Genomic DNA, 26,206 nt, shown 5'->3' on the forward strand with positions numbered 1-26,206 from the left:
GAAACAAATATTTTTGCCACAAATATCTTAAAATTGTCCAGAGTTTTGTAATTATTGCCATGCACCCAAATCTCATGAAAAATTGGTGCACTTAAAAACATTTTTGATAATCAACTTGGCCAATTTTTAGATATTATCATTTTATGATGTGTTGATGTGGGATGCATTAAGTGGCAAACATGCTTCCATTAAAAGAATATATCCTTACAATGATACCATAGCTCAAAAACATAAAAGTTGTGCACAGAAACATACTCTGGCTACTGTACATTTGATACGTACTGTAGAATTTGACCTTGTTTCTGTCCTCTGCTGCACTGCTGCTGCGCTGGCCTGCTCACCAGCAAGAATATCCTAATGATGTCTGTGTCCAAGTGAAGGTACGCTGGGAACAGCTTTTATACAAAATGTACATGAACATTTAAAATATGTACATTGCACATACTGAGAATAAATGTACATATAACAGTCATCATAATGGATATTTGATTACAATGATAGGTATCATAGTTCAATAATATAAATGTTGTACAAAGAAACACACACTGTGTGCTATATATTTGTTATGAACTGTGAAATCTGATCTTTCCTTGATCCTCTGCTGCACTGCTGCTCTGGCCTACTCACAATCGTACTATATAATTAAAGGCCAGATGTATGTTTGTCCCAAGCCGTCCTGCCCGCTTCGCTTGTTATCACCGTTAGAGGGAGCAATTGCCTTACATATCCAAAAATAAGAATTTGTCAAGTTCATCTTCCAGGCAGATACAATTTGCATTTCATCAATGATAACATACAATTAACTGCAGAACTGGCCCAAGACAGGGATAACACGTTAACAGCATACTTCAAGTTGCATACACTAAAAAAATATGCATTTAAAAAAACATAAACAGAAATTCATTTGATTAAGCACTATTTATCTAACAAAATTAATTACTTTTTTAATGTACTTATGTATTGTGTAATTATTCTTTGTAATATGTCTTGGTATGTATTATATCAATAATATCCTTCATGTATAATTTAAACTTCATTTGACATCAATGTACTTTATTTTATGATCTCATGTCTACTTCGAATCATGCTGCACGTGAATTGTATTACTCTGAAATCCCTCACCATTATATATTTTAGTCCAAAACCTGTAAGTGGAATCCAAGAAAATATGGAGCAGATGCAACAATTGGCCATATGTACTATGTTAAACTTTCAACAGATTCTGTGAGATTTTGCTTGCGGTTACTACTCCTCCATGTAAAAGGAGCAAGCTCCTTTACACATTTTTTGTTTTTCTATTAACATAAATTACATTAAAATACATCACATACTATATTTACACTCTGAACATTTCTTCCTTAATGAACACAAGATTTTCCACTAGTTGGTAATAGCCAAACAGTGTCCCTGTCTAAACACAGTTGTTCTGGGAACAGCTTCTATAGAAAATGTACATGTACATTTAGAATATGTACATTAAACATGCTGAGAATCTATGAACGCATAACAGTCATCCTAAGTGAAATTAGATTACAATGATACTGATGTTCAATATCATAAACGGTGTATGCAGAAACATTTACTGCTTATTGAATATCGGTTAGGAACTGCAGAATATGATGTTGTCTCGGTCATCCGTTTCACTGCTGATGCTCTACCTGCTCAGCAGCAGGAATATCTAAATGGTGTCCCTGTCCAAGCACACTATACAAAGGGCCTCATTACAACCCAGGCGTTAAGGGTTTAACGGCGCCGTCGGCGCCGTTAAACCCTTAATGCCTGATTACCATTTTAACGCCTGCTTTTAGCAGGCGTTAAAATGCAAGGCGCTAACCCGCCTTGGTGCTAATTACGGCACCGTAATTTACGGTGCCGTAATTAGCGCCTTCCCCACTCCAATTATTCCCTATGGGGCAAAAATGGGAATGGGGAAGGGTAAATGGGGAATGGGGATTTACCGCCCCACTCACCTTGGAATGGGGCGGTAAATCTGCCATCCACCATGGTGTAAACAGAGTTTACACCATGGTGGCAAAGTAGGGAACTTACCGCCTGGGTTGTAATGAGTACCAAAATGTACATGCACATTTAGACTATCTACATTGCACATGCTGAGAATAAATGTAGGTAAATGTATACACAGAAACATTCACTGCTTATTGCAAAGGACAATGAAGAATAAGGAGGACTATTATGAAGGACTATGACAAAGAAGGACTATGTCCAAGCACTAAATTGAATGATTAAGATTATTACGAAGTACTATGATGATTTGAAACGACTATGAGAAAGGCTTAAAATTAAGAAACTGATTATGATGATGGAGAGGGACTGGACAAAGGGAAAGTATTCTGAAGAACGATTATAGCAAAGGATTATGGGATGGTGCTCGGACAAATTAGAAGGACTAGAACAAAGGACTATTGTGAAGAGGAAAGACTATAAGGAAGGGCTTTGACAAAGGAGAAGGAACATATTGAAAGATTATTAAGAAGCACCTTGATGAAGGACTGACAAAGGAATGTGATGGGGAAGAAGTAGGACTCAGGGCTATGATGAAGGAGAAGGACACAGATGAAGACTATAACAAAGGGAAGGACTGTAATGAAGAGCTTCAATTTCTTTCAAAGAGGGCCCTCTCCATCAGTCTGAATACAAATATTGCCAAAGAAAATCTATATTATACAATGAACTATGGAGGCGATAAACAAGAGCAGAAAGTAGAGATCACAATCAATAAATAATGCAGATAGCTAGAAAATGTACAAGAAAAGATTGAACATCAAGAAATGTGTGACGCAGTGTAAGGAGTATAAATACACAAAGATGAGTTCCAAAAGAAAAGCAATTAAGAATTAAAGCAGAAAGGTGGAGCAACCTATCAAGGGAGGCAGAAAGAATATTAACAGTCAGAAGGAAACATGCATAATAATGTCCAACCATATTGAAACAGGCTGAAGGCCTGAATTAACCATATTGTCCAACAACCCATACATGGCCCCTCTCCCCCTCATCATTGCTCGACCAACCAGCTTGAAGGATACATGTCCACAGTGCACCCATTCGGAAAGCCTATACTACCTGGAATGTATGCACCAAACCATATAACATAAAAATTGTACAAACAGAATAATCAGGGGCACTCTCTCTCCTTGACCTCAAACAATCCCCAACTCGCTCTAGGAAGATGTCAGAGTCATCAAGTTCTGCAAAGACATATTTTTTATTTTGATATGGAATTCTTAGCTTTGCAGGAGAGTATACTGAAGCCAGAAATTGCAGTGCTGCTAGTTTCTCATGAACAATGAAGATTCTACATGTTCTAATCATCCTCACTTCTGGAGAAAAGAAAACACAGTTCCCCTAAGAATCCAGAGTAGAAAGCCCTGCAGCTTTCTGCAAAAGCACTTCATGGGATTTCTACGTAATATACTATCCAGGGGGAACCATAACAGGCAGTGTCCCACATGTGCTTCTTTCAAAGTGTCCATTCAGAATGTCGGCCAGCTTCGAAAGGAGGGAGAGGCCTAGCAGAGCTTCGGTGCATAATGCTCCCGGGCATCATTGATTGGCTGTGGTGAACAGTATGCAACAGTTGGACCCTTACTGCTAAGTCTTGAGGAACAGAATGTGCTGGTGGTCCACTGCTGGCAGATGCACCAAGCCTATGACATTTTCTTGATTTCAGTATTTTGCCTAACACCCTGTCATTCTAAAAACAATTATCCCAAATGTTCAACACCCCATTCATTCTTGCTTATTTGCACGTTTAGTAAAACAAACGTACACCGATGTATAATCCTTACGGGGCACAAGACTGTATCCAGAACATGGAGGCTGTTCCCACTAGGAACAGTGAGGGTGGGGTTGAACAGAAAGGGTGGAAAGATCATGGGAAGGAGAGAGAGCGGAATGGGAACGGGAAATGCCAAGTGGTTATGTCGCTGAAACATGCAATACTAGACTAACTCCTGAATTGTTCGTTGCTTGCCCAAATGTGATTGTTTCATCCTGGATTGCTAATCCCTCCAAGCCAGGTAACCCATTGACATCTGATAACCATGTCTCCCCTTCTGGCCTTCTACCTCTTTCTACACCTTTAGTCTCAACCTATCAACCATAACAGTTTTGACCTTTTCCATGTTTTTATACTTATGCACTGATTGCAACACCACCCCAGGATGATCAAACTGCAGATATTCTCCCATTACAAGTGCAATCCTACTGCCTCGCCAGTGTATGTTTTCTTATGTTTTGCTACTGGGCATTTTTATAGTGCCTTTTACCATTGGTATGCTTCCAAAGCGCTGTGGGTTGAACACCCTTGGGGACCGTAGTCAAGGTCAGTGGAAGAAGTAGTGTAGTAATGTGCTTGGGTGCTCTTGATGTGTGTGCAGCCAGGGTGGATTAAGTGGTGTGTAGCTGCATTCTAGTGCTAGGTGCCATGCAGTGTGTGAGATCAGTAAAATGTGTGCAGCAAGGCCAGTTGGACTTGGGTAGCTGCATTCTGGTGACGGCGGAGTTTGTGAATGGGATTATGTGTGTAGCTAGGCCGATTTTCTTGGGGTATAACTACATTCTTAAGACTGTTGAGGTGATCATGGAGGTGCATAAGTATGTTTGCAGCTAGGCCGAATTAATCAGGGGGTATAGCTATATTCTATCGTGTGTTGGTGCAGAGGGAAGAGTTAGCATATTGTTGTGTTTGAGTGTTTGTGTGGATTCGAGGGGGACCCTGTTCCTGATGAGTTTCCAGTGCCTGTCGAGGGAATGTTATCTCCCTTTGGGTTGGGCTGTTAGGCTAAGGTCCTCCCTGTGTCTTGTTGGGTCTGCAAATGCTTATTAACGTTGTCTGTTGGATGATGACAGCCAGATCTGTCCCAATCATATTGTTTCAATATAGATGCTGGAGAGGCCCTCGGTTGGTACTTCTGCTAGATACATTCCCAGGTAGATAGGATTAGCAAAGATATAAGTGCTAGTAGGCCCTCGGTATGAAATTTTGCTCAAATGATTTCCAGATGAGTATGATGAGCGCCGATGGGTCTCTCCTGGCCGGATAGCATAGTGCATATCTGGAGGGATTAATGGCCAAGCTCAGTCATCGCATTGGTGCATAAGTTCTATTAGTACTTGGGTTACGAGTCTAGTACAGTCGGTCCAGATAAATATCTCTTGGCCTCATGGCGTAGTGCCTTCCTGGTGGAGGAAGGCAATGAATCAACTCTGTCATGGCGAAGGTACATAAATGCTACTACGATTTGGGTTTTGCATCTAGGGGAATGGCTCCAGATAGTTGGAGGTAGATATCTCCTGGCCTGGGCACCTATTGAGGAGCCCATATTGAAAGGGTTACCAAGCCATTTCTTGGATGTGGTGGTAAGTAAGGTGGTCAGGGTAGTTCTATATGAGTTTTTAGAGGAAGAGGCAGGTTTTCAGTGTCTATCGAAAAATGTAATCTTGGCTGTGTTTAATGCGTGGAGGCTGTGAGTTTCACAAAGTTGGCACTAGAGTTGAGTAGGCGGACCCTCCGATCCAAGCTGAGTTGGAGGCAGGGATCACTAGGAGGAGGGCTGTGCTTGATCTTAGGATGGGAGTTGGGTGGTAAGGTGTAATCTTTTCTTGTAGGTATTTGGGGCCTGCTTTGTGCACTGCTCGATGAATAATACAGAGGATTTTGACGGTGGCCCTATGTCCATTGGCAGCCAGTATAGGGTGCGGAGAGCAGGTGAGGTGTGGTCCCTTTGTCCCAGTGTAAGAAGCAGTCTGGCAGCCGAGTTTTGGACTCTTTAGAGTTTGTTTAGTTGGTAGGCCGGTGCGCCCAGGTAGAGTGAGTTTGCAATATCAAGTCTGGACATGACAATGGACATAATTGCAGCCAGTCTATTGGGATAGATGAGGTAAGGGAAGATGTGCTTCAAAAGTCGATGGTGGAAATGACTGCATTTGGATTCATTGTTAACGTGATGAGACAGAGTTAGGTCAGAGTCCATTGTGCAGCTGAAGTTTTTGACAGTGGTGGTGGTCAGGGGGAGGGCTGAGTGAGGGTGGCCAGGGAGTCAGTTGGGGAAACAGAGTAGTTTTTCTGCATACCATGATATCCATGTTCCTTGGATTCAGAAGGAGATGGTTAGTTGTCATCCAGCAGTCAATGTCAGTAAGACATGCTGCTAGGTCAGGGCGAGGGTCAGAAGTTGAGTTAGGAATCCTCAAGATGATTTGTGGGTCATCCGTATAGTTATAGCAGGTGAGATTGTGTGAGCGGATGATCCTGGGCAGTGGACTCATGTAAAGGTTGAAGAGAAGGGGTGAGAGGCAGGCGCTGTGGGGTACTCCAGTGTTCACTGGGAGTGCAGTCGAGTGGAAAGGGGAGAGAAGGGTGATTTGCTGTCTATTAGTGAGCAATGAGGCGATGCTGGTGAGCGCTGAATCTCGTATTCCATGGGAGTACAGTCTGTCAAGGAGGATCATGTGGTTAATGGTGTCAAACGCTGCCAAGAGGTCAAGAAGGACAAGTGATGCGCATCCTTCTGAGTCTGCTGTGACTTTGAGGTCATCCCAGATAGAGATCAGTGTGGTTTCTGGACTGTGGCACAGATGTAAACCTGATTGCGCTGTGTCTAGGAGATTGTTCGATTCCACAAACCATTGAGCTCTGAGTACGTTGTGCTAGTGATGAGCTTTGGCAAGAATCTGGTGTTGGAAATGGGCCTGTAGTTGATTGGTAGGAGAGGGTCGAGGGATGCTTTAATGAGAAAAGGTTTTACATGTGCGGTTTTGAAGGGTTCTGGAAGTTGCCGGAGAGGAGGGAGTCATTAAGAATAGACCTCACCATTTCTCCTGCAAAAGTGGAGGTGAAGATTTCTTTAAGGAGAGAGGCAGGACAAGGGTTGAGGGGGAGCCGGAGGGACGACTGTCGGATAGTAGTTTGATTAACTCCTCACTCGAGATAGGGTTTAAAGAGCAGAACGAAGGGCTCTCAGAGGGGAGGAGGGTTGATTCTTGTAGAGCGGGTGTTTTTGGTGGGCAGACAAGTTGGAGAGTTTGGCTTGAGGGTGGCGATCCCCTCTAGGGCTGTTTTGAGGAAATGTTTAGAGAGGGAGTTGCAAAGCGTTTGTGAGGAGGCAGTCAAGGCTGCAATACAGGAAGGGTTTAGGAATTCTGTGATGCTCCTGTGGAGCTCTTTGCTCCTGCCACCGCAGTTCAGGATTCTTTTATTATTATAGGCTGTTATGGCCTTTCGGATCTCCGATTTGTAATTTTGGTGGTGGGCAAATGCTGATTTGATTTGCTGTGTTCTGGAGGCTTGCCATTTGCGCTCAAGTGAGCGGTTATAGGTTTTTAGAGTTTTCGGGTGGGAGTGAACTATTTGGGGGCAGGTTGTATGCAGGAGGGAGCAGGCATGGAAGGGGTTAGGGGAATGAGTGAGTCATTTAGCCAGGAGTCAAAGAGCTCTATGGGTAAGAGTCTATCTCTGGTATGGAGTGAGGGCAGGGCGCGTAGCAGCGCTTCAGCCAGGTCTGGTAGTACCTTGACCATGTTCCTGCACTTGAACTGAGATGTAGGGGTAGAGGAGGCATTGGGGGGAGGCGGCAGTGTGAGGAGAGAGACATGTTCAGAAATCTGACGCCTTCCTGCAGGACACAAGTATGTGCACAATGCCCGCTCCTTTGATGTTTTTTTTTTTTTAACACTCTGGCAAGTGCCCGGTAGGCCCTGAAGATGGTCTGTGGCTTCAATAGGTGAACCATTGAATCTCTTGGGTTCTCTGAAATCTGTTTCACCATCGTCTTAGAAAACAAGCGCATGAATAAAGTGGTTGGGTGAGGAAAGAGGGCAGTGGTTAATCCCCATTATACGCTTTGGAGTTTTTACACTGAGTATGATATTATATATGATGAAATGATATGGAATTTATAATGCGCCTATACACAAGTGTTTCAAGGCGTGCATTTTGCGTGATGTTTACTGCTGTGTAGAAGAGGAAACATTTACCTGTGCATGCATGTAGGGGATTTATCTAGCACAAACATAGCTACCACGCAACAAAGCCCTATGCAAAAAAAAATGGAGAACACAGAGAGAGCTTGTGGGGGAGAACAGGGAGTGGGAAGACACATTAAAGAGGGCTCGCTAGCAAGATGATTAAATTAGGATTTAAAAAACAAAATGCACACCTGTGTTTATAAACAGAGGCGTACGTGGCATAGGGAAACAGAACTAGCACACACGTAACGCAGAGCTTGCCTTTTAAGTGGTGTCCGGTCAAAGTTTCGAATCAAAAGGACCGAATGTCCTTTTTTTCATTGAAACCAAAAGGATCGAAAATAAAAGGGTCGAATTTTTTTATTTATTTATATATTTTTTTTGTTTGGTATGTGAAAAAAAAATGTTAAACGAGAAAACAGGGTGTTGGGGGGGAACCCCCCATAAAAAAAGTGACCCTTTTTTTCGGTCCTTTTGGTGTTGGAAAAAAAGGCATTTGAGTCTTTTGTTTTCGAACCTTTAACCTAGAACCCCTTTATGTCTGTGCTACTGAGCAGTTCTGGAAATGAGCTGGATTTCCTTGGATTTGGAATCCGGCAACAATGATCTCCATGGATACCGAATCCTGTGCAATAAAGAAGCCCATGCCTGAGCCACCGTCATACTCTGCACCGGCAGGCATCAGCTGTCCCCAGCACTCTGCGCTTGGCCTTTATTTTATTTTGGTTTGAATTTAGACGAATTAAAGTGCAATTAAGGTAAAAAGGCTGCAGAGCCAGCGGCCAGTGGAGAATTCATAGTGGCTCCTGGCTCTTGGGGTGTGTGAATGGCAGGTAATTAAAAATGGCAGAGAGCATAAAGCTGCATGTTGTGTAACACACTGGGCCTCATTACGACCCAGGCGGACTTCGCGGTGCTAAATGCACCGCGAAGCATGGCGGAAAGCCGCCGATAGCGCCATGGGGGTTGGCGGATTTACCGCCCCATTCCGACCTCGGCGGAGCGGTAAATCCCCAATCCCCATTCTGCCCTTCCCCATTCCCATTTTCGCCCCATAGGGTATAATGGGAGTGGGGAAGGAGTTAATTACGCCACCGTAAAATACGGTGGCGTAATTAACAACGAGGTCCCGTAGCGCCATGGTTTTCTCCGGCTGGTAAAACCAGGCGGAGAAAACCTCCATGGCGCTACGGGAACTCGTAGTATGGCGGAGAGGTACGCCATGCACTACGCTGGCGTAACACCCTCTCCGCCAGGGTCCTAATGAGGCCCACTGACTAGTATAAGGTGCATTTTCCATCAGTGGGCTTGAGTCACGGAATGTTTAGCCTGGTGCAAAGTGACTTTGCACTGCCAACAAGCACCCTGGTTCACTGAGCGGTGCAAAGTGTATTTGTGCAGAGCAAAGTGACTTTGTACTAGTAAATACTGGTGAAAAGCCACTTTGCACTGCAAAAATACACTTTGCACCACTCTGTGAATCAGGATGTTTGTTGGCAGTGGTAAGTCACTTTGCACCACCCAAAAAATTCCATGAATCAGGCCCACTATGTTTCTCCCAAGGAACAGTGGCCCTTATTCACAGAGCATTTTCCAATGGGGTTTTCCCATTATAAAACGCTTCTGTGAATCAGGCACACAGTTTATTTAGGCTAGCATTAGTCTGCGTGCTGGTTTCTTTAGGCTAGCATTAGTCTGCGTGCTGGCAATTGTGCGCTTTCATTCAGGATGGAGAAAAGAAAGATACACTTGCATGCTTGTTGCTCAACTATATTGACAGCGTAGTAAATGATCTTATTTTTGCACGTTGTAAGTCATCTTTCTAAAATGTAATTTTATTTTGTGTCCTTTAGTCCTCTCTTTTTTGCACTTTTTAACAGCCTGTCACATGCCTGCCTGGACTTCACCCCCATGTTCGCCATCATCATCACCTCACTCACTCCCCTCCCCCACCATATTCGTGTTCCCATTACCAGCAGTGATATTGAGCATACAGAAAAACACAGGCCAGAATTTGATGTGAAAAATTAGGTTTCAAAAAGCAAAACGTGTCAGTTTCAGCACAGTGCGCATGTGCGTCTGGGTGCCTTTCAAACACAATTTGAACCCTCACAGTTTGTTTCTTTAAAACGAGTATGTTGCTTCCCCATTGTGCCTCTCTTTGCCACAGGTATTTTATTTCCTTGCATCTTTCCTTCACCCTTCATCTCTGACATTCCATGATAGGTCCATGTTCCATTTCTTTTCCTTGCTCCCTCTCTGTCCCCGTGCTCCTCAGCCTGATGTACATGCCGCGTGTCGCATCTAAGCGAGAAGGACCTGGTTGCTTCCTCTGCCGTCTACACGGCCGCACAGGTAATGGTGCATAGAGACGCCTGACATCTTAAGTCGCTGGATTCCATTATGCCGCATTTTTTTAATTTTTTTTGTTAGGATTTAAGCCATAAATATAATTGTATTTGAATAAGCCGTGGGTTGTCTCTGCAATCTAGTTAGGTCATTAAATATTCATAGTGACCTTCTCTAATCCCGCATATATTCAGAAATGACTTCATTATTATGCAGTGTGAAATGCGCGCATATAGGTAAAGGGATAAGAGTTTTGCATCAGTCGTTAACTGCCCATTATTACCAGATCACAGTACGAATGTGTCCTGCGCTCCGAACATAAATTCTTTTATGTCCCCGTCGAAAAAGCAGAGCGTTACCATAGAAACTACAAAGCAATTTAATGCGTTCCTGACAGTGCCGCAGTCGTTCAGGTTCAAACTACAGTTCCATTTTACAACCCCGCTTCTAACTTGTTGAATTCAAAAGAGCGCCGACAGATTTTGGCAACCACCCGTGCATAGTTTTTCAAAGGAGTGGTTTCCGCTATTAAGGGCCTAATTCACAGAACGTTTTCCAATGGAGTTTTGACAGTAGTGAATTAGTGTTTTAAATACAGAAGACATGTGTAGGAAGGAACTAATTTTGAAGCTTGGGAAGGGGAATACTCCACCTAAAGTGGGAAGCTGGATAATAGAGATGCTTTACCACTGGCTCATGAACAGGTGATGTTTGAGAGAAAGAAAGTGGGGAGAAAGTATGACAAGATTTGGAGAGATTTGCTAGGTGGCAGGAGGAGAACGAATGATTGTGGTACTGTGCACCTTAAACTAGATGCCGAGGCCCTCAAGTATCTAATCTAGGAGTGTTGGCTGTGCGCTCTTAGAGCTTCTCGCTTACTCCTTCCACCTCTACCTCCCCCCTATCTTTTCTTTTGTTTTTTGCTTGGCCTTGTCGTATATGTAGTACTGGCCTGGTCTGTTAATGTGTCCTTCTTTGTTTCAGTGGTATCTTTCTTTTTTCCACTTCCGTAACTCATTGGTATTATGGGCGATTCCTACAGTCTTGTGTTGGATATGGTAAACCTGTACCTCTAGCCCACTATACTGCATGGACAATTCCTTGTTTTGAAAATGCAATTAAAAAAATGACACTCAGACATTTGCTCATCCTAAAGCATTGTGTATATCTGGAGGCCGGATTGCACGTTTTTTTTAATGCAAATAATGTTTAATGCCAAGTATAGTTGTTGGCTATGCTGCTGCTTGTAACGGTTTATTGAGAGGCCACCCTCGACACAGGGAGTTCCTTCCCTCCCCAAACTAAAGATCCCTGCCCCTGAGCTACCAATGAGCCAGGAACCAGGCCGGTGTACAGGAAATATATTTATATTTATTTGAATTAAATATTAAGAAAAATGTCACTAAAATGTCAAACACCACTTTATCCATGGCACAACACAATAAACTTCTCTTAACATAGAAAAATCACAAGTGGGTTGAAAAGAACACAAATCACAATTCTTTACTTTCTACAAATTTCACTTCAAGAAACAATTACACTGATGAATAAACAAAAACAATTATATATGCAATGCTGTGAAATTTCGATTTTCCTGTGCGGTTAAAAGGCTAGCAGTTTAGTTTTACAAATGTGTGCAAAGGCAGGTGGCAATTATTATTTCACCCACACCTTCACTTGAATATAGACACAGGGTGATTTAGCAGTGTGTTTTCTAGACCTCCCTACTGTGGTCTGTGTTGGGGAAGTCGGACAGAAAAATTGCAATGATTTGGGAATTTTGGATTTCAGAGTCCCTCTCCACTTAAAGGCTTTTGTTGGGGAAGCTGGATAGCAACAATTGGGATTATTGGAGAATTTTGGATTGCAGACCCTGCTCCGTTTAAAGGCCTGTGTTGAGGAGGCCTACATTTACCCAAACCTGAGTGGGCTTTAGCGCCTAGGACCACAACCATCTTCACCATCAACCGGAGCTCGAACCTCAAACCAACTCTAGTTGCCTTATCAACTGCATAATTTGAATGCTATATCAAACTGCAATGAGCTTCATCTCAATGCAACAATCTTCATCTCAAAACCAACTTGAAACCTGCCCCCATCTTGATCTCCACAACTTACTGCATCCAAACCTGTTTCAACCACCTCACACAATGTTAAGAAGCATTGTTCGATGCTGTTGTACCACCCAAAGCCTAGAAGGTTCTATTGCAAGGCCTCAGCCCCCTTAGTCCACTTTTGGTCCCTAGAGACTGCTAACCCACCCATTTTAACCTTTTCTCGACCAGGCCATATCCTTTTGGTAACATTGTTGTGATTTATTTGCCTTTCACCCCTGTTCCATTACCTAGAGTGTTTGCATCATCTTCATACATCATTTTCCGTGGATTTGTGTTAGCGCTTTACAGTACATTTATTGCATATGGTGTGTGTAATAACATATATATATCCTCTTTTTATGTTTAATCACATGTCACATGGGGTTTTTTAACCCACAACAATGTTCGGGTCACTAGTTGTGAACAAGCGGACAGAAGACCGCGAAATGCGTAGACTCCATCTACTATGCGCCAGTCACCTGTCATGATGCCTACCTCCAAGGAGCCAGGTCCGACCCAGCAACCCCAGAGGCAGGCATCATTCCCCCCAGGGAAGTGCCAGCGGGCCCAAGCTGGGGCCCTTTGGACACAGTCCTGGCGCCTTAGGCGCCAGGCTCATGTTGGACCCCTGTCCTGGCGCCTTAGGCGCCAGGCTCATAAAGCTAGACATGTGTTCAAGTGTTTTAATGTGCACTTACCTGATGCAGACCATGCTGCTACATCCAGGCCCTCTTGAGGCCTGAATGGAACTACTTTACCTGTGGGACTACTTTCCACCTGGGTGTAGTTGGGGAAAAAAGGTACACCTGATCGGTGGAAGGATACATACCCGGACTTCTACCAAAGCTATTTAAACCACGCCCGATCAGCAACTCACGCTTCGCGTTGTTCTGCTTCTCGCAGCTGGACGCTCACTGTGTCAGCTCCTGCATCTGGACTTCAGCCACGCCTGTCAGCATCCTGGGTCACCTGCTTGGAGAGAAAGAAGACCTTACCTGCTAAAGCTGCATCACGGAGACTTCACACCGACGATCCTGAAAGGGAAGACATAATTTTTAAAAGCATTTTGCTTCGATCGCTGCAGCGCTGCATTTCACTCACCTTTCCTGGGCACCTCCATCTTCAGCAGCGATCATCCGGATCCGCAGCCACTCCTAGACCCTAGAGAGAAAAAGACAAGAACACAAGGTGAGGGAAGGAAGGGAATAGGAAAAGCTCAGTTTCCTTCTAAGACTTACCTGTTGGGTCCTTCCCATTTCATTTCGGGTCCTGCCGCTTCCTGGCATTCCGAACCCCGGCCCCTATGGGGAAAAAAGACTAAGACATTGAATGAGCGAATGCAAAGACATTACCCGAACGCTCATCCAGAACTTACCTGTCATTTACTGGAACTGCATGTTTCACTTCGGGTCGGCGCCATATCTCCAGCATTCCGACCCCGGCCCCTAAGGGGAAAAAGACATAAGCGTTAGCGCTTGCTGCAATAAGACATTATTATTAAGTTTGAACTTTTGAACTTGCTACAGAACTCTTACAGCGCCTTACCTGAACAGTCAAGCTTATCTGAACTCCCATCAAACCTCAATCCAGTGAAGTAACTGGGTTTCAATGTGCCCCTGTACCAGAAGCAGGATGGAGAACTCATCCTTCCAGACCCTAAGGTGAGACTTCACGGGGAATCGTGGAAGGGAGCGGGAGGCTTGAGCATTATTCCGTCAGTAGGTAATACTTCCTTTTCATGCACAGGGGAATATTCCTGCGAGCCAGAGAAGCCAGAGTAGAGGGGCCCTACCTGTCCATCCTCAGAGTCCTGCGCTTCACCATTGAAGAAGCATCAGCACTCGAAGCCAGACCTGCGCCTCCGTGGGAATCAGGTGAGCGTGACAGAACGCGAAGACTACCCACAATTTCCCACCCGGGCGCTATTGGACTTCCGAGACAGATCAGCTGGCCCAGCTTTTGGGGGAATTACGGGCAGAAGTGTACTCAGCCCGCCAGGAGACTAACGCTCTCAAAAGAGAACTGATCCTATCCAAGGAAAGGACAGATGACCTGGCCAAAAGGTTATTGCAGGCCCAGGCAGGGCACACTCCTTTATCTGATTCCGGAGGTACTTCCACATCAATGGGTTTGAATAACCCGGTACAAATCAATCTACCTGGACACATGCCTTTGGCCCCGCCTGAACATTTTGCGGGGGATCCCAAGAAATATGCCGTCTTTATGAACCAATGTCGTTTACACTTTCTATGCAGACCCGGGGCCTTCCCCAACGACCAGACCAAGGTAGCCTTTATACTACCTTACCTCAGTGGCAGTGCTGCCGATTGGTCTATTCCATTGGTAAATCAGGATGATCCCATTCTCCAGAATTTTCAGGGTTTCCAGGCCAGCATGGAAAGATTGTTTGCTCGACACTCTCAAGGACAGGCCCTTGATAACAAACTGCTATCCTTACGACAAGGTAATCAGGATCTCCTGTCCTACGTTGCCACCTTTAATAGACTGGTTGTGGAAACTGGATGGCCAGAAAACAAAAGGATCACATTGTTTGATCGAGGCCTGCGCGGAGAGCTTAAGGTCGTTCTAGCTCAGATAGTAGATCCACCCCAGGTCTGCGCAGACTACATAGACTTGGTGGTTCAACTTGATCACAGACTTCAAAATAGAAAAGCAGATCGGTTCAAGTACGAAACCCGAGTACCGATCAAAACCCACGCTAGCTCCAAGAGTACCGACGTATCCGAACCTATGCAAATCGGCGGTGTTAAAGGACCATTAACGCAGAAGGAACGAGAGAGAAGGCGGCAAATACAACTTTGTCTGTATTGCGGGACTTCCGGTCACTTTGTTCGAAATTGTCCGGTTAAACCACCTAAGAAGGTGGTTGGAGCCACTGATAACGATTTATTGACACCTGATTCGGGAAACGACCTAGCCCGACAAGCGTAGGGGTCCGCTTGCCGAGCTTGAAAACAAACTCTTTGACCTCGCATTTTGTCATGCCAATGGTACTCGTGGACCCAAAACTGCCTCAGCAGTTGCATGCTATAAAAGCATACATCGACAGTGGAGCTATTGGAAATTACATAGACCGTGAATTGGCTTCCAGGATTAAGCTCCCTCTCCGCCCGAAAGTAACCCAAGATGTCATTACTACAGTAGATGGAACCGAAATAGCCTCAGGGCCTGTAACGCATTCCACTGTTGAAATGACACTGGTGGGTCAGGAGTGACATCGGGAAGCAATCGTGTTTGATGTGATCAAGGCCCCACAATTTCAAGTAATTCTTGGAATCCCTTGGTCAGAAACACATAATCCCAGAATTGACTGGCGAGCAAAGAAGATAAGTTTTCCTGATTGTGAACCAACTTGTTATCCAAGAAATTCAGTTATGGGTCTAGCCTCAGCAACTTCCACCCCTGTACAGCTACCGTCAGAATACCAAGAATTCCAAGACATTTTTCAGAAGGAACAGGCTAACACGTTACCTCCCCATCGGTCTTATGATTGCCAAATCGATCTGGTACCCAATGCCCAACTACCTTGTAGTACGATTTATGCTCTTACGGAACCTGAGAACCTGCATTTGGGTCAGTATTTAGATCAGTACCTAGCCAATGGTTTTATTCGCCCGTCCAAGTCTCCTGTCTCCTCAGCTCTGTTCTTCGTGCCGAAAAAAGAGGGCGACCTTAGAACATGTATAGACTATCGCGCCCTAAATCAAATAACGATTAAGAATCGTTATCCTCTGCCCCTGATCCCTGAGCTTATCGACCAGGTGAAAGACGCTTGTGTGTACACCAAGTTCGATCTCCGAGGAGCTTATCACCTGGTGCGTATAAAAGAAGGCGACGAATGGAAGACTGCATCCAGCACCAAATTTGGGCTCTTCGAATATCAGGTGATGCCCTTCGGTTTGTGCAATGCACCTACCGCCTTTCAGTACTTTATGAATGATGTTCTTCGGGAACTTATCGATGTCTGTGTCATTGTTTATATTGACGACATCCTGGTGTACTCTTCTTCAGAATCCGATCACAGAAAACATGTTAGGGCAGTTCTTGAGAAATTGCACCAGCACAGACTATTTGCAAAGCTTGAAAAATGCGTTTTTCATACCACAGAAGTTGAGTTTCTCGGATTCATCCTGACACCTCAAGGAGTCCAAATGGACTCGCGAAAGGTGGACGCCATCCTCAAATGGCCATCTCCTAGCTTGGTGAAGGGAGTTCAGAGCATGCTCGGCTTTGCCAATTTCTATCGAAGATTCATCCCGGAATTTTCCCGAACAGTCCAACCCATAACAGCTCTCCTAAAGAAAAACAAATGCTTTGAATGGACTCTTGAGGCCGAACAAGCCTTTCAGGACCTGAAAACCAAATTCACCTCTGCACCTGTATTGAAGCACCCGCACCCAGATCTCCCTTACATTGTGGAAACCGACGCATCCAGTTCGGCCATGGGAGCTGTCCTGTCGCAAAGAGACCCAGAAACTAACCAACTACACCCTGTGGCCTTTTGGTCCAGGAAATTTTCTCCTCCTGAAATCAACTATGCAATTACCGACAAAGGGTTACTGGCTATTAAATCTGCTTTCAAGGCTTGGCGTCACTAACTTCTTGGGGCAAGACACACCATCACCGTAATTACGGACCACAGAAATTTACAGTATTTAAAGACGGCCAAAGCTCAATCTTCACGACAACTTCGATGGGCTCTATTCTTTGCGGAATTTGATTTTGTAATTACCTATCGCCCTTGCTGCAAGAATGGTAAAGCGGACGCCTTATCCCGGATTGGCATGGAAGAACCAAATTCGAGTTTAGAACCAGTGCCAATCATACCTGAACAAAGAATCTTAGGCCTAACTTCATTGCAAACTATTGAGGACATCCAAACGCAAGTAAAACAACTTCTAAACTCTTCAGCCTTACTGGAATGGAGTCAAAAGGGTCCTCATTACACCGTTAAGGATGATTTACCCTACTTCCAGGAGCGGTTGTTTCTGCCAAGTAAAGAATTACAAGAACTTGTTATTGCCCATCATCATGAATCATTAATGGAAGGACACCCTGGTATCGCTAAAACGGAGGAAAAAATCAAACGCCACTTCTGGTGGCCTTCTTGGAGAAAAGACATAAAGTCTTTTGTATTGTCTTGCGGTATTTGCGCCCAAAACAAGGGTCAAAAGAAAAGGCCAGCCGGCCTACTTCAACCCTTGGATATTCCACCGGCACCATGGCACACCTTGTCAATGGACTTTATAACTGACCTGCCTCCTTGTGCTGGTTACAACACTATCCTTGTAATTGTGGATCTATTCTCCAAAATGGCCCACTTTATCCCTTTAAAAGGTTTGCCTTCAGCTTCCACCATGGCCAAGGAATTTCTGGAGAATATAGTTCGCATACATGGTTTCCCTTCCATATTAGTCTCGGATCGTGGAAGTCAATTTATCTCCCATTTTTGGAAGAAGTGTTGCCAACTAGCACAAATAGATGTGCGGTTATCCACCAGCCACCACCCCCAGACCGATGGACAAACCGAGAGAACCAATCAGACTCTCGAGCAATATCTTCGGTGCATGTTACACCAATCCGAGTTAAATTGGAAAGACATCCTTTGGATCGCAGAATATGCATACAACAATTCAGTGCATTCTGGAACCGGACAAACTCCTTTTTATACTTTGTATGGTCACCATCCTCGGACCTCTGACCTAGATCTACCTCTGACCCTGGAAAAGCCCACAGTAAATCATCTGCATTCCACAATAACCCGAGCCTTCAAAGAAGCTGCAACTCATTTACAGCAAGCCAAGAAAAAGAATAAAGAAAACGCTGATTTGCACCGAAGTAAAACTCCTCCTTACCAAGTAGGAGACCAGGTATGGCTAGCAAGGAAACATTTACCCCTCAAGGGCCCGCGAACCTTCAATCCCAGATTCATAGGACCTTATCCCATCAAGGCTATAATCAAACCCGTGGCCTTTAAACTGTATTTACCGTCTAACATGCGTATTCATCCAGTTTTTCATGCATCACTTTTGAAGCCAGTACAACCAGGGACCCGACTGTCCAAGCCTCCAGACCCAGTTCACATTGAAGGGGAATTAGAATTCGAAGTTAAAGACATTTTAGACTCCAAGGTGTTAAAGTCAAAACTCTTCTATCTTGTTGACTGGAAGGGATATGGACCTCAGGAGAGATCGTGGGAGCCTAGTAACCATGTTCATGCACCTCGATTAATACAAAGGTTCCACCGGAGATTTCCGAACAAGCCAAAACCCCCGGAGGGAACAACCTTGGGAGGGGCCTTGAGGGGGGGTACTGTCATGATGCCTACCTCCAAGGAGCCAGGTCCGACCCAGCAACCCCAGAGGCAGGCATCATTCCCCCCAGGGAAGTGCCAGCGGGCCCAAGCTGGGGCCCTTTGGACACAGTCCTGGCGCCTTAGGCGCCAGGCTCATGTTGGACCCCTGTCCTGGCGCCTTAGGCGCCAGGCTCATAAAGCTAGACATTTGTTCAAGTGTTTTAATGTGCACTTACCTGATGTAGACCATGCTGCTACATCCAGGCCCTCTTGAGGCCTGAATGGAACTACTTTACATGTGGGACTACTTTCCACCTGGGTGTAGTCGGGGAAGGATACACCTGATCGGTGGAAGGATACATACGCGGGACTTCTACCAAAGCTATTTAAACCACGCCCGATCAGCAACTCACGCTTCGCGTTGTTCTGCTCCTCGCAGCTGGACGCTCACCATGTCAGCTCCTGCATCTGGACTTCAGCCACGCCTGTCAGCATCCTCAGTCACCTGCTTGGAGAGAAAGAAGACCTTACCTGCTAAAGCTGCATCACGGAGACTTCACACCGACGATCCTGAAAGGGAAGACATCATTTTTAAAAACATTTCACTTCGATCGCTGCAGCGCTGCATTTCACTCACCTTTCCTTGGCACCTCCATCTTCAGCAGCGATCATCCGGATCCGCAGCCACTCCTAGAGCCTAGAGAGAAAAAGACAAGAACACAAGGTGAGGGAAGGAAGGGAATAGGAAAAGCTCAGTTTCCTTCTAAGACTTACCTGTTGGGTCATTCCCATTTAATTTCGTGTCCTGCCGCTTCCTGGCATTCTGAACCCCAGCCCCTATGGGCAAAAAAGACTAAGACATTGAATGAGCGAATGCAAAGACATTACCCGAACGCTCATCCAGAACTTACCTGTCATTTACTGGAACTGCAGTTTCACTTCGGGTCGGCGCCATATCTCCGGCATTCCGACCCCGGCCCCTAAGGGGAAAAAGACATAAGCGTTAGCGCTTGCTGCAATAAGACATTATTATTAAGTTTGAACTTTTGAACTTGCTACAGAACTCTTACAGCGCCTTACCTGAACAATCAAGCTTATTTGAACTCCCATCAAACCTCAATCCAGTGAAGTAACTGGGTTTCAACGCGCCCCTGCACCGGAAGCAGGATGGAGAACTCATCCTTCCAGACCCTAAGGTGAGGCTTCATGGGGAATCGTGGAAGGGAGCGGGAGGCTTGAGCATTATTCCGTCAGTAGGTAATACTCCCTTTTCACGCACAGGGGAATATTCCTGCGAGCCAGAGAAGCCAGAGTAGAGGGGCCCTACCTGTCCATCCTCAGAGTCCTGCGCTTCACCATTGAAGAAGCATCAGCACTCGAAGCCAGACCTGCGCCTCTGTGGGAATCAGGTGAGCGTGACATCACCTTGGGGGGACCAGAATGTGCGTGGTTTTTTGATGACTCTCTTTTGCCATGAGAATGTGCAATTACTTTTATGGAACCAATGGGGGCTCAAATGGGAATGGGGATGGTCTGGGTTCCCTGAATGGGGAAATACCGGGCCCTGCAAGGTCAGAATGGCCTGGTATTCCCCCATTCAGGGAACCCGGACCCTAGTTTGGAGGCAGCCATGCCCTTGTTAAGGGCATGGCTGCCTCCAAACGCGTAATGAGGCCCATACTCTGTAATGTGTGGTAGCCTAGTGTGAACACAAAAAGGAAAGTACCACAGCTAAAGGTGCACACATATGCAACAAGAAGATTGCAACTACAGTGTACATGTATTTATAAAACCATTCATGGAGAATAAGACATGCTCTAAAAAAGTCAAAGGCTGCATGTGGTGTTTTACAAAACAATTATACAATAGCACAACATATAATACCACTCTTCTGCAAAATAATTCCATACAGTACATTCATTAATTCATCTATAAATTACATTTTTCATGTATTTATTCAATTGTTTACCCATTCATATAACTCCAAGCCCTAGCAAGAATACATGTATCGTTTATCCCATTGGTGATATAAGTTCATGATTACCAGACAAATGGAGCACAGTGCTCCATTTGCCAAAATGTTGGCGGAGGTAAAAGAAGATTAGATGCTAGGCACTCTGCCTGAATAACCAATCAATCCAATTGTTAGGAATGAAAAGCACTATTTGCAGATGCTCTCCAAGAAGAATTAAGGTTTTGGAGCAGAGCACAAACATAAAACATATATCAAGGTACTGTAAATGTGTTCTACCGCACTGTAACCCATCTAGTTGCTGGCATGAGTGCTGCCCCAGATAGACAACCTCTTCACAATGGTAAAAAAAATATTGATTTCTTTACAGTGAAATATAGTGGCACGTGTAGGAAATAAGAGACTCCATTTAACACTTACCGGGTTGCGTAGGCTGCTATAGACAGATTGTGATCTGCTGTATTCAAATGAGAGGGCCCCAAACTAAAATCATCACGTACCTCAGGACTGGATGGTCTCTCCAATCCTACTAACAGGCCTCCTTGGAATGGGGTCGGGCAAGTTCACTGTATCTAAGCAGATCATGAGAAGCACCTGTATCCTGCAAAACATGTTTTGTTTGGTCCCAATATCTAACAATGATACAGAAAGCATTCCAAAAACTACACACTGAGTGCAGTACTGGCATACGTCCTTAAAACATGTTTCGAAAGTAATGCTGGAAGTGATTAATACGCGGGCAAACAAAACTGAGATTGTCAGGTGGTATGTCTACTTAGGTTAATGGTTATGGCCTTGAATATCATGGACAAGTAGGCCATGAAAAGTGAGCAACGCCCTTGATATGTCACCTTCATACGCTTGCATGCCACTTTTTACAGGTTTGGTCGGTCGAAGCTATGATGAACACTTCATCAGTGGGGCGTGGAGGTAGCCCCACTTAAACTCCTTAGTGCTCTACACAAAAAAACTTGAGTGGGGATGGAACTCTGTCAGCTTGGATTGAAACACACAGAGGGCTTAGACAGCAGTTTGTATTGGTCTCTGTTCTTTTAAGTCTTTGCCTGACAGCTCTTGCATTGTAGCTGGACCAAACAAGAGCATGTTCTCCCATATTAGGAGGTGTTCACATAAAGGGGTTGATTTATCCTGATGAAATTATAGTTTGGATACCATTCAAATCAGCCTACAAAAAATACTTGGAACATTATAGCATTTTGGCCTCAATACTCATTTAGAGATCGTTATAAATAAAACAAAGATTATAAGACTTCCTCACAAAAGAGAGTAGACTACATTTAACTGGTATTTGCAAGTTCAAAAAGTGGAAGTTCTGTCAGGGTTCAAACAACCTGAGATTATGCTTCATGTGAAAATTACTATTGCATGACCAGGTTTTCAATTTCCTCCAGTCCAATAACGTTTGCACCTTGTTTTCATGCATGTGCTGTGCATTCCCTCTGGTTCCTCCTTAGGCTTCCTCTTATTACTTCCTCATCTGCTCTGAGTTCTGTTCTAGGTTGTCCTGACTCTTAAATTCAGTTTATTTCTGGATGGGAGGAACTTGCAAACATTCGAGCTCCAGATGCCTCGGCTTCACCCATAACTGGTTAGTAAACTAATCCTTCTGTAAAGACATGGAGGAGCAGAGTTTACTACTGTCAGTAACAGGCCTTCCCTTGGATGTTTTGTGTGCTTTGTGTCAAAGAGGTAAGACCTGTCTCCGTAGCTAGCCATGCGGCCATCTGTTAATTCCACAGAACAGCCAGCGGGCTACCCAGAGAGGGCAAGACTCAAGTGTGGAGAAAACCCCCTAAGTCTTATAAAAAACCTTCAGTGGAAGCAGATCAGCAACAGGAAGGTCGACCAATTGCCAAAATACAAGTGTAGGTTGAAAGTTCAAAGCAGAGGCTTGCAGGCAAGAAGGATCAGGAGCCGGGGATATGAGCAAGAGATTCGAGAAATAAGGAAGCAGGAACCAAAGGCTAGCGAACTGGCAAGAAAAGCAGGAAACAAGGAAAATAGACAGGGAAGTCAGAAACTAGCACTGTTACAATTGAGGGAACAGAACTGATTGTGATGCTCCACTTACCATGTTTGTTCCGTACTTGTAGCTGATGCTGAATGAACAGCGCCAACTTGACACTCCAGCATCATAGCGTAACGTTGTATGGGACGTAGGTGCCATCTTGGAATGGCAATTACCTCTGGTGTATTTTTTAAACCTGTTAACAGATAACCATAACTTCTAACTCAGTGATAAAAGTATGTGGCACAGGACAACAATAAGAGTGTATACCCCAGAATCAAGGGAAAGCTTCAACACCATTCGCTTACTATTACAAATCATTCTAGGAATCAATGTTTTAAGCCCCTCAATAGATTTGTGCTATTGGGCCTCATTAAGAGTCTGGCGGTATCGGTGCCGGTAAAACCGGCAGGCTGCCACCGGACTCATAATGAATTACCGTTGCCTGACTTGCCTGAATAACCGGGGCATTACAGCCCCAGCAGTCCGGTAAGTCAGGCGGCAGCAATTGTTACTCCCCATTCCCATTCGAGTCCCATAGGACTCAATGGGAATGGGCAGGATGAAAGCACTGGCACTGTGCGTAACTGTGCTGGTGCTTCCGTCAATGTCTGCTGGTGGGTTGCCGTTCCACCCGCCAGGGTGAAACGGCACCCACCAGCAGACTTATAGTTTGCCGGTCCGGAAACAACAGTGCCGGTAAGCTACCAGCACTGTTGTTTCCTGACTGGCAAACTTGTAATGAGGCCCATTATGTCTTTTCATTTCATATAAATTCTTTTAATTAAATCTGTTTGAGTTTGAAAGAAAAATAACAAATTGGGATTGGTGTTCACAAACTTATGAATGGATGGATGCATTTGTCAGCTAGAAAGTTGGGCATTTGGTATATGTTAGCCATGCATTTGTGGGAAGTACTGAGGAGGGAGGAGGCAACAGAGCAACCTCGAACTCTCTATTGTGCATAGAAGGTGACTGCTTTTGACAGTTAAGGCATATTACGAGAATAAATGTACATTTCACAAATCTCTTCCAAACAAAGAGCTATCAAAGACCTCTCTTCGTCTGACAGATAGGAAATCTTTCACAGATTCCCAGAAGAACCTCAAGTTACTTTATAAAACTGATCACACTAGCGAATTCACCCTCAATTAGAGGTCATGAAGTCCTTCCTTCGTATTCCAACTCTTCTTTTGTGTCCCCTACATTTTTCTTTACAAAGCCAATTCTTTACTTTGTCACTTCTGACAGTCCCACATTATCTTTCTGCGGGATTGCAGGAGGCACCTAAATCTGTGACTGCCCTAGCCCTATCAAAGAAACCCTCTGCTGACCCCAGCGTCCTGGCAAACTAACGCCCACTTTCCCTCCTTCACTTTTATTCAAAGGTCCTTGGGCAGTGTGATGTCCACGTGAAGAGATAATAAATGGGAGTGCGAGCCCGCCAAAATGGTAGTTCGCGTCTGACAGCCACACCCAGTCTCCTGCCTCATTATTTCAGTGTCACGTCATCTAGGCCCAGTTAGACTCCCGCCTCTTCACTTCTCCCACAACGTAACATTGCCGGATAAGGACATTTTCGTCTCGTGTGAGGAGAAAAATCGGCTGCAAAAATGTTGTCAGGTGACCGTGCACACATTCTCTCCGGTCCCCTTAAGCTCGCTGAGTACCTCCCACCTGATCACAGGGCGCGGAGAAATGCTGAGAGAAAAAAAAAAAGAAACGCCATCAATACACAAGTAAGTGCGAGGAGCACAAGGCTGGCAGGGGGCCTCACAAATAAACAGGAAGCACGATGGAAACACATACGTCAGACTGTTGCTAGACGTGTTTATGTGTGAGAGAGATTTATTTTTTCTCTCTTCTCGATCTTCCTCTCAAAGAAAGGCAATATTAGAAAAGGGGGCATATGAAAACTTTGGAAAAAAAGAGGACAAACATCATAGAAAAAAAAGATGTATACAGGAACTTTTCTCCACATGCATGATAATTATTCCGGCACTGAATGACATTATAAAACAGAGCAAAGCACATATGCCTGAAGTAAGTTTTTACAAAAGTATCTCAGGAAAATAAGTAAAGAAAGTACTGGCTGGTTTAAACTCACAAAGATATTAAGCCCTGCTATGTTTTTTTTCGACTAGCCAATCTGAAGAAAAACAAATACAGAGCACAATCAGTTTGGGGTGGCCCCCAAAGACACTAATATACAAGTGAAGTGAATAGCATAAAAATAACAGGCAAGCTTGAAAAAGTGTTACATACACCAAGCAAATAACGTCAAAGCTAAACAGTTCATAAGAAAAAAAAACAGAAGTTAGCACAAGATGGCAGATGATGTCAAAACCCTGCAAAGACAACAAAACCGCAGTCCAGACACTAGCATATGGCTAGAAACATCGCAAGGAACATTTATGCAACCATTTCAACCATTTGGAGCTTGCACTGGTCTGCGGTGGGAATTTTGGATCCAGCAGTTTGACATTCTAACTTGTGACATTGTCAGTGAAGAGAAGGAAAGAGCATTCCTTATGCTCAACCTAGGTAGAATGGCACTACGTATTTTCAATGCATTACCAGACAGAGGTACAGCAGATGACTATAAGATGGCAAAAGAGGTGCTTACAAAGAAATTCAAGCTAAATGTCTGCCATTACTTTGAAAGATTCAAAATGAGCTAAGCAAGTCAAAGGCCACAGGTAGGCATTGATGATTTTCACAGCCGTCTGCGAGAAATGGCAATAGCCTGTGTTCTCCCAAATGAAGAATACTCAGTGAGGCAACAGGTAATACATGGTCTGTCTTCAGAGAAACTTAGGCGTGCCATTCTGTCAGAGACAGACCTTCCATTAGACACTATTCTGTCCATGGGACGTCTGAGAGAAAGGACAGATGAATATGCAACAGAAATGGAACAGATTATAAATCGACTGCCGGTGGATGCAGAACCAGTAAAAGATAACACTGCCACTATGAATGCCTTAAAGCAACAGAAATACCGCAAAAGTCAAACTATTACTCGGCCAAGAGACTGTATTTGGTGTGGGGGACAACATGGCAGAAGTGCACCATGTCCAGCATATGGTACCACCTTCTGATAAATGTGGGAGACTCAATCACTATGCATCAGTCTGTCCGAGCTCACGACGATCTGGAGATGGGTCATCCAAAAGGTTTGAACCTCATCACAAAGAGAATGCAAGACCACGACAAACATATCCAAATCGCACCGAGTGGTATTAAGACCGACAAAAGTGGCATGAGAGTCAACAAAAGAGAAGAAAAAGCAGATCCAGCAACAGAAAAGGAGGACATGCCCGAGCTATTGATGGAGAAGACACTGAAAGCTGCAGCAGTGATGAAGAACAATCTAGTAGAGAACAATCTCCTGTCCATGATGGCAGACCCAACAACTCCCGAAGGCACAGAGTCTACATGATTTCAGCTGTGAAACTGGG

Source organism: Ambystoma mexicanum, chromosome 6q (assembly GCF_040938575.1).
Source record: "Ambystoma mexicanum isolate Mex_15411 chromosome 6q, UKY_AmexF1_1, whole genome shotgun sequence".
NCBI lineage: Eukaryota > Metazoa > Chordata > Amphibia > Caudata > Ambystomatidae > Ambystoma > Ambystoma mexicanum.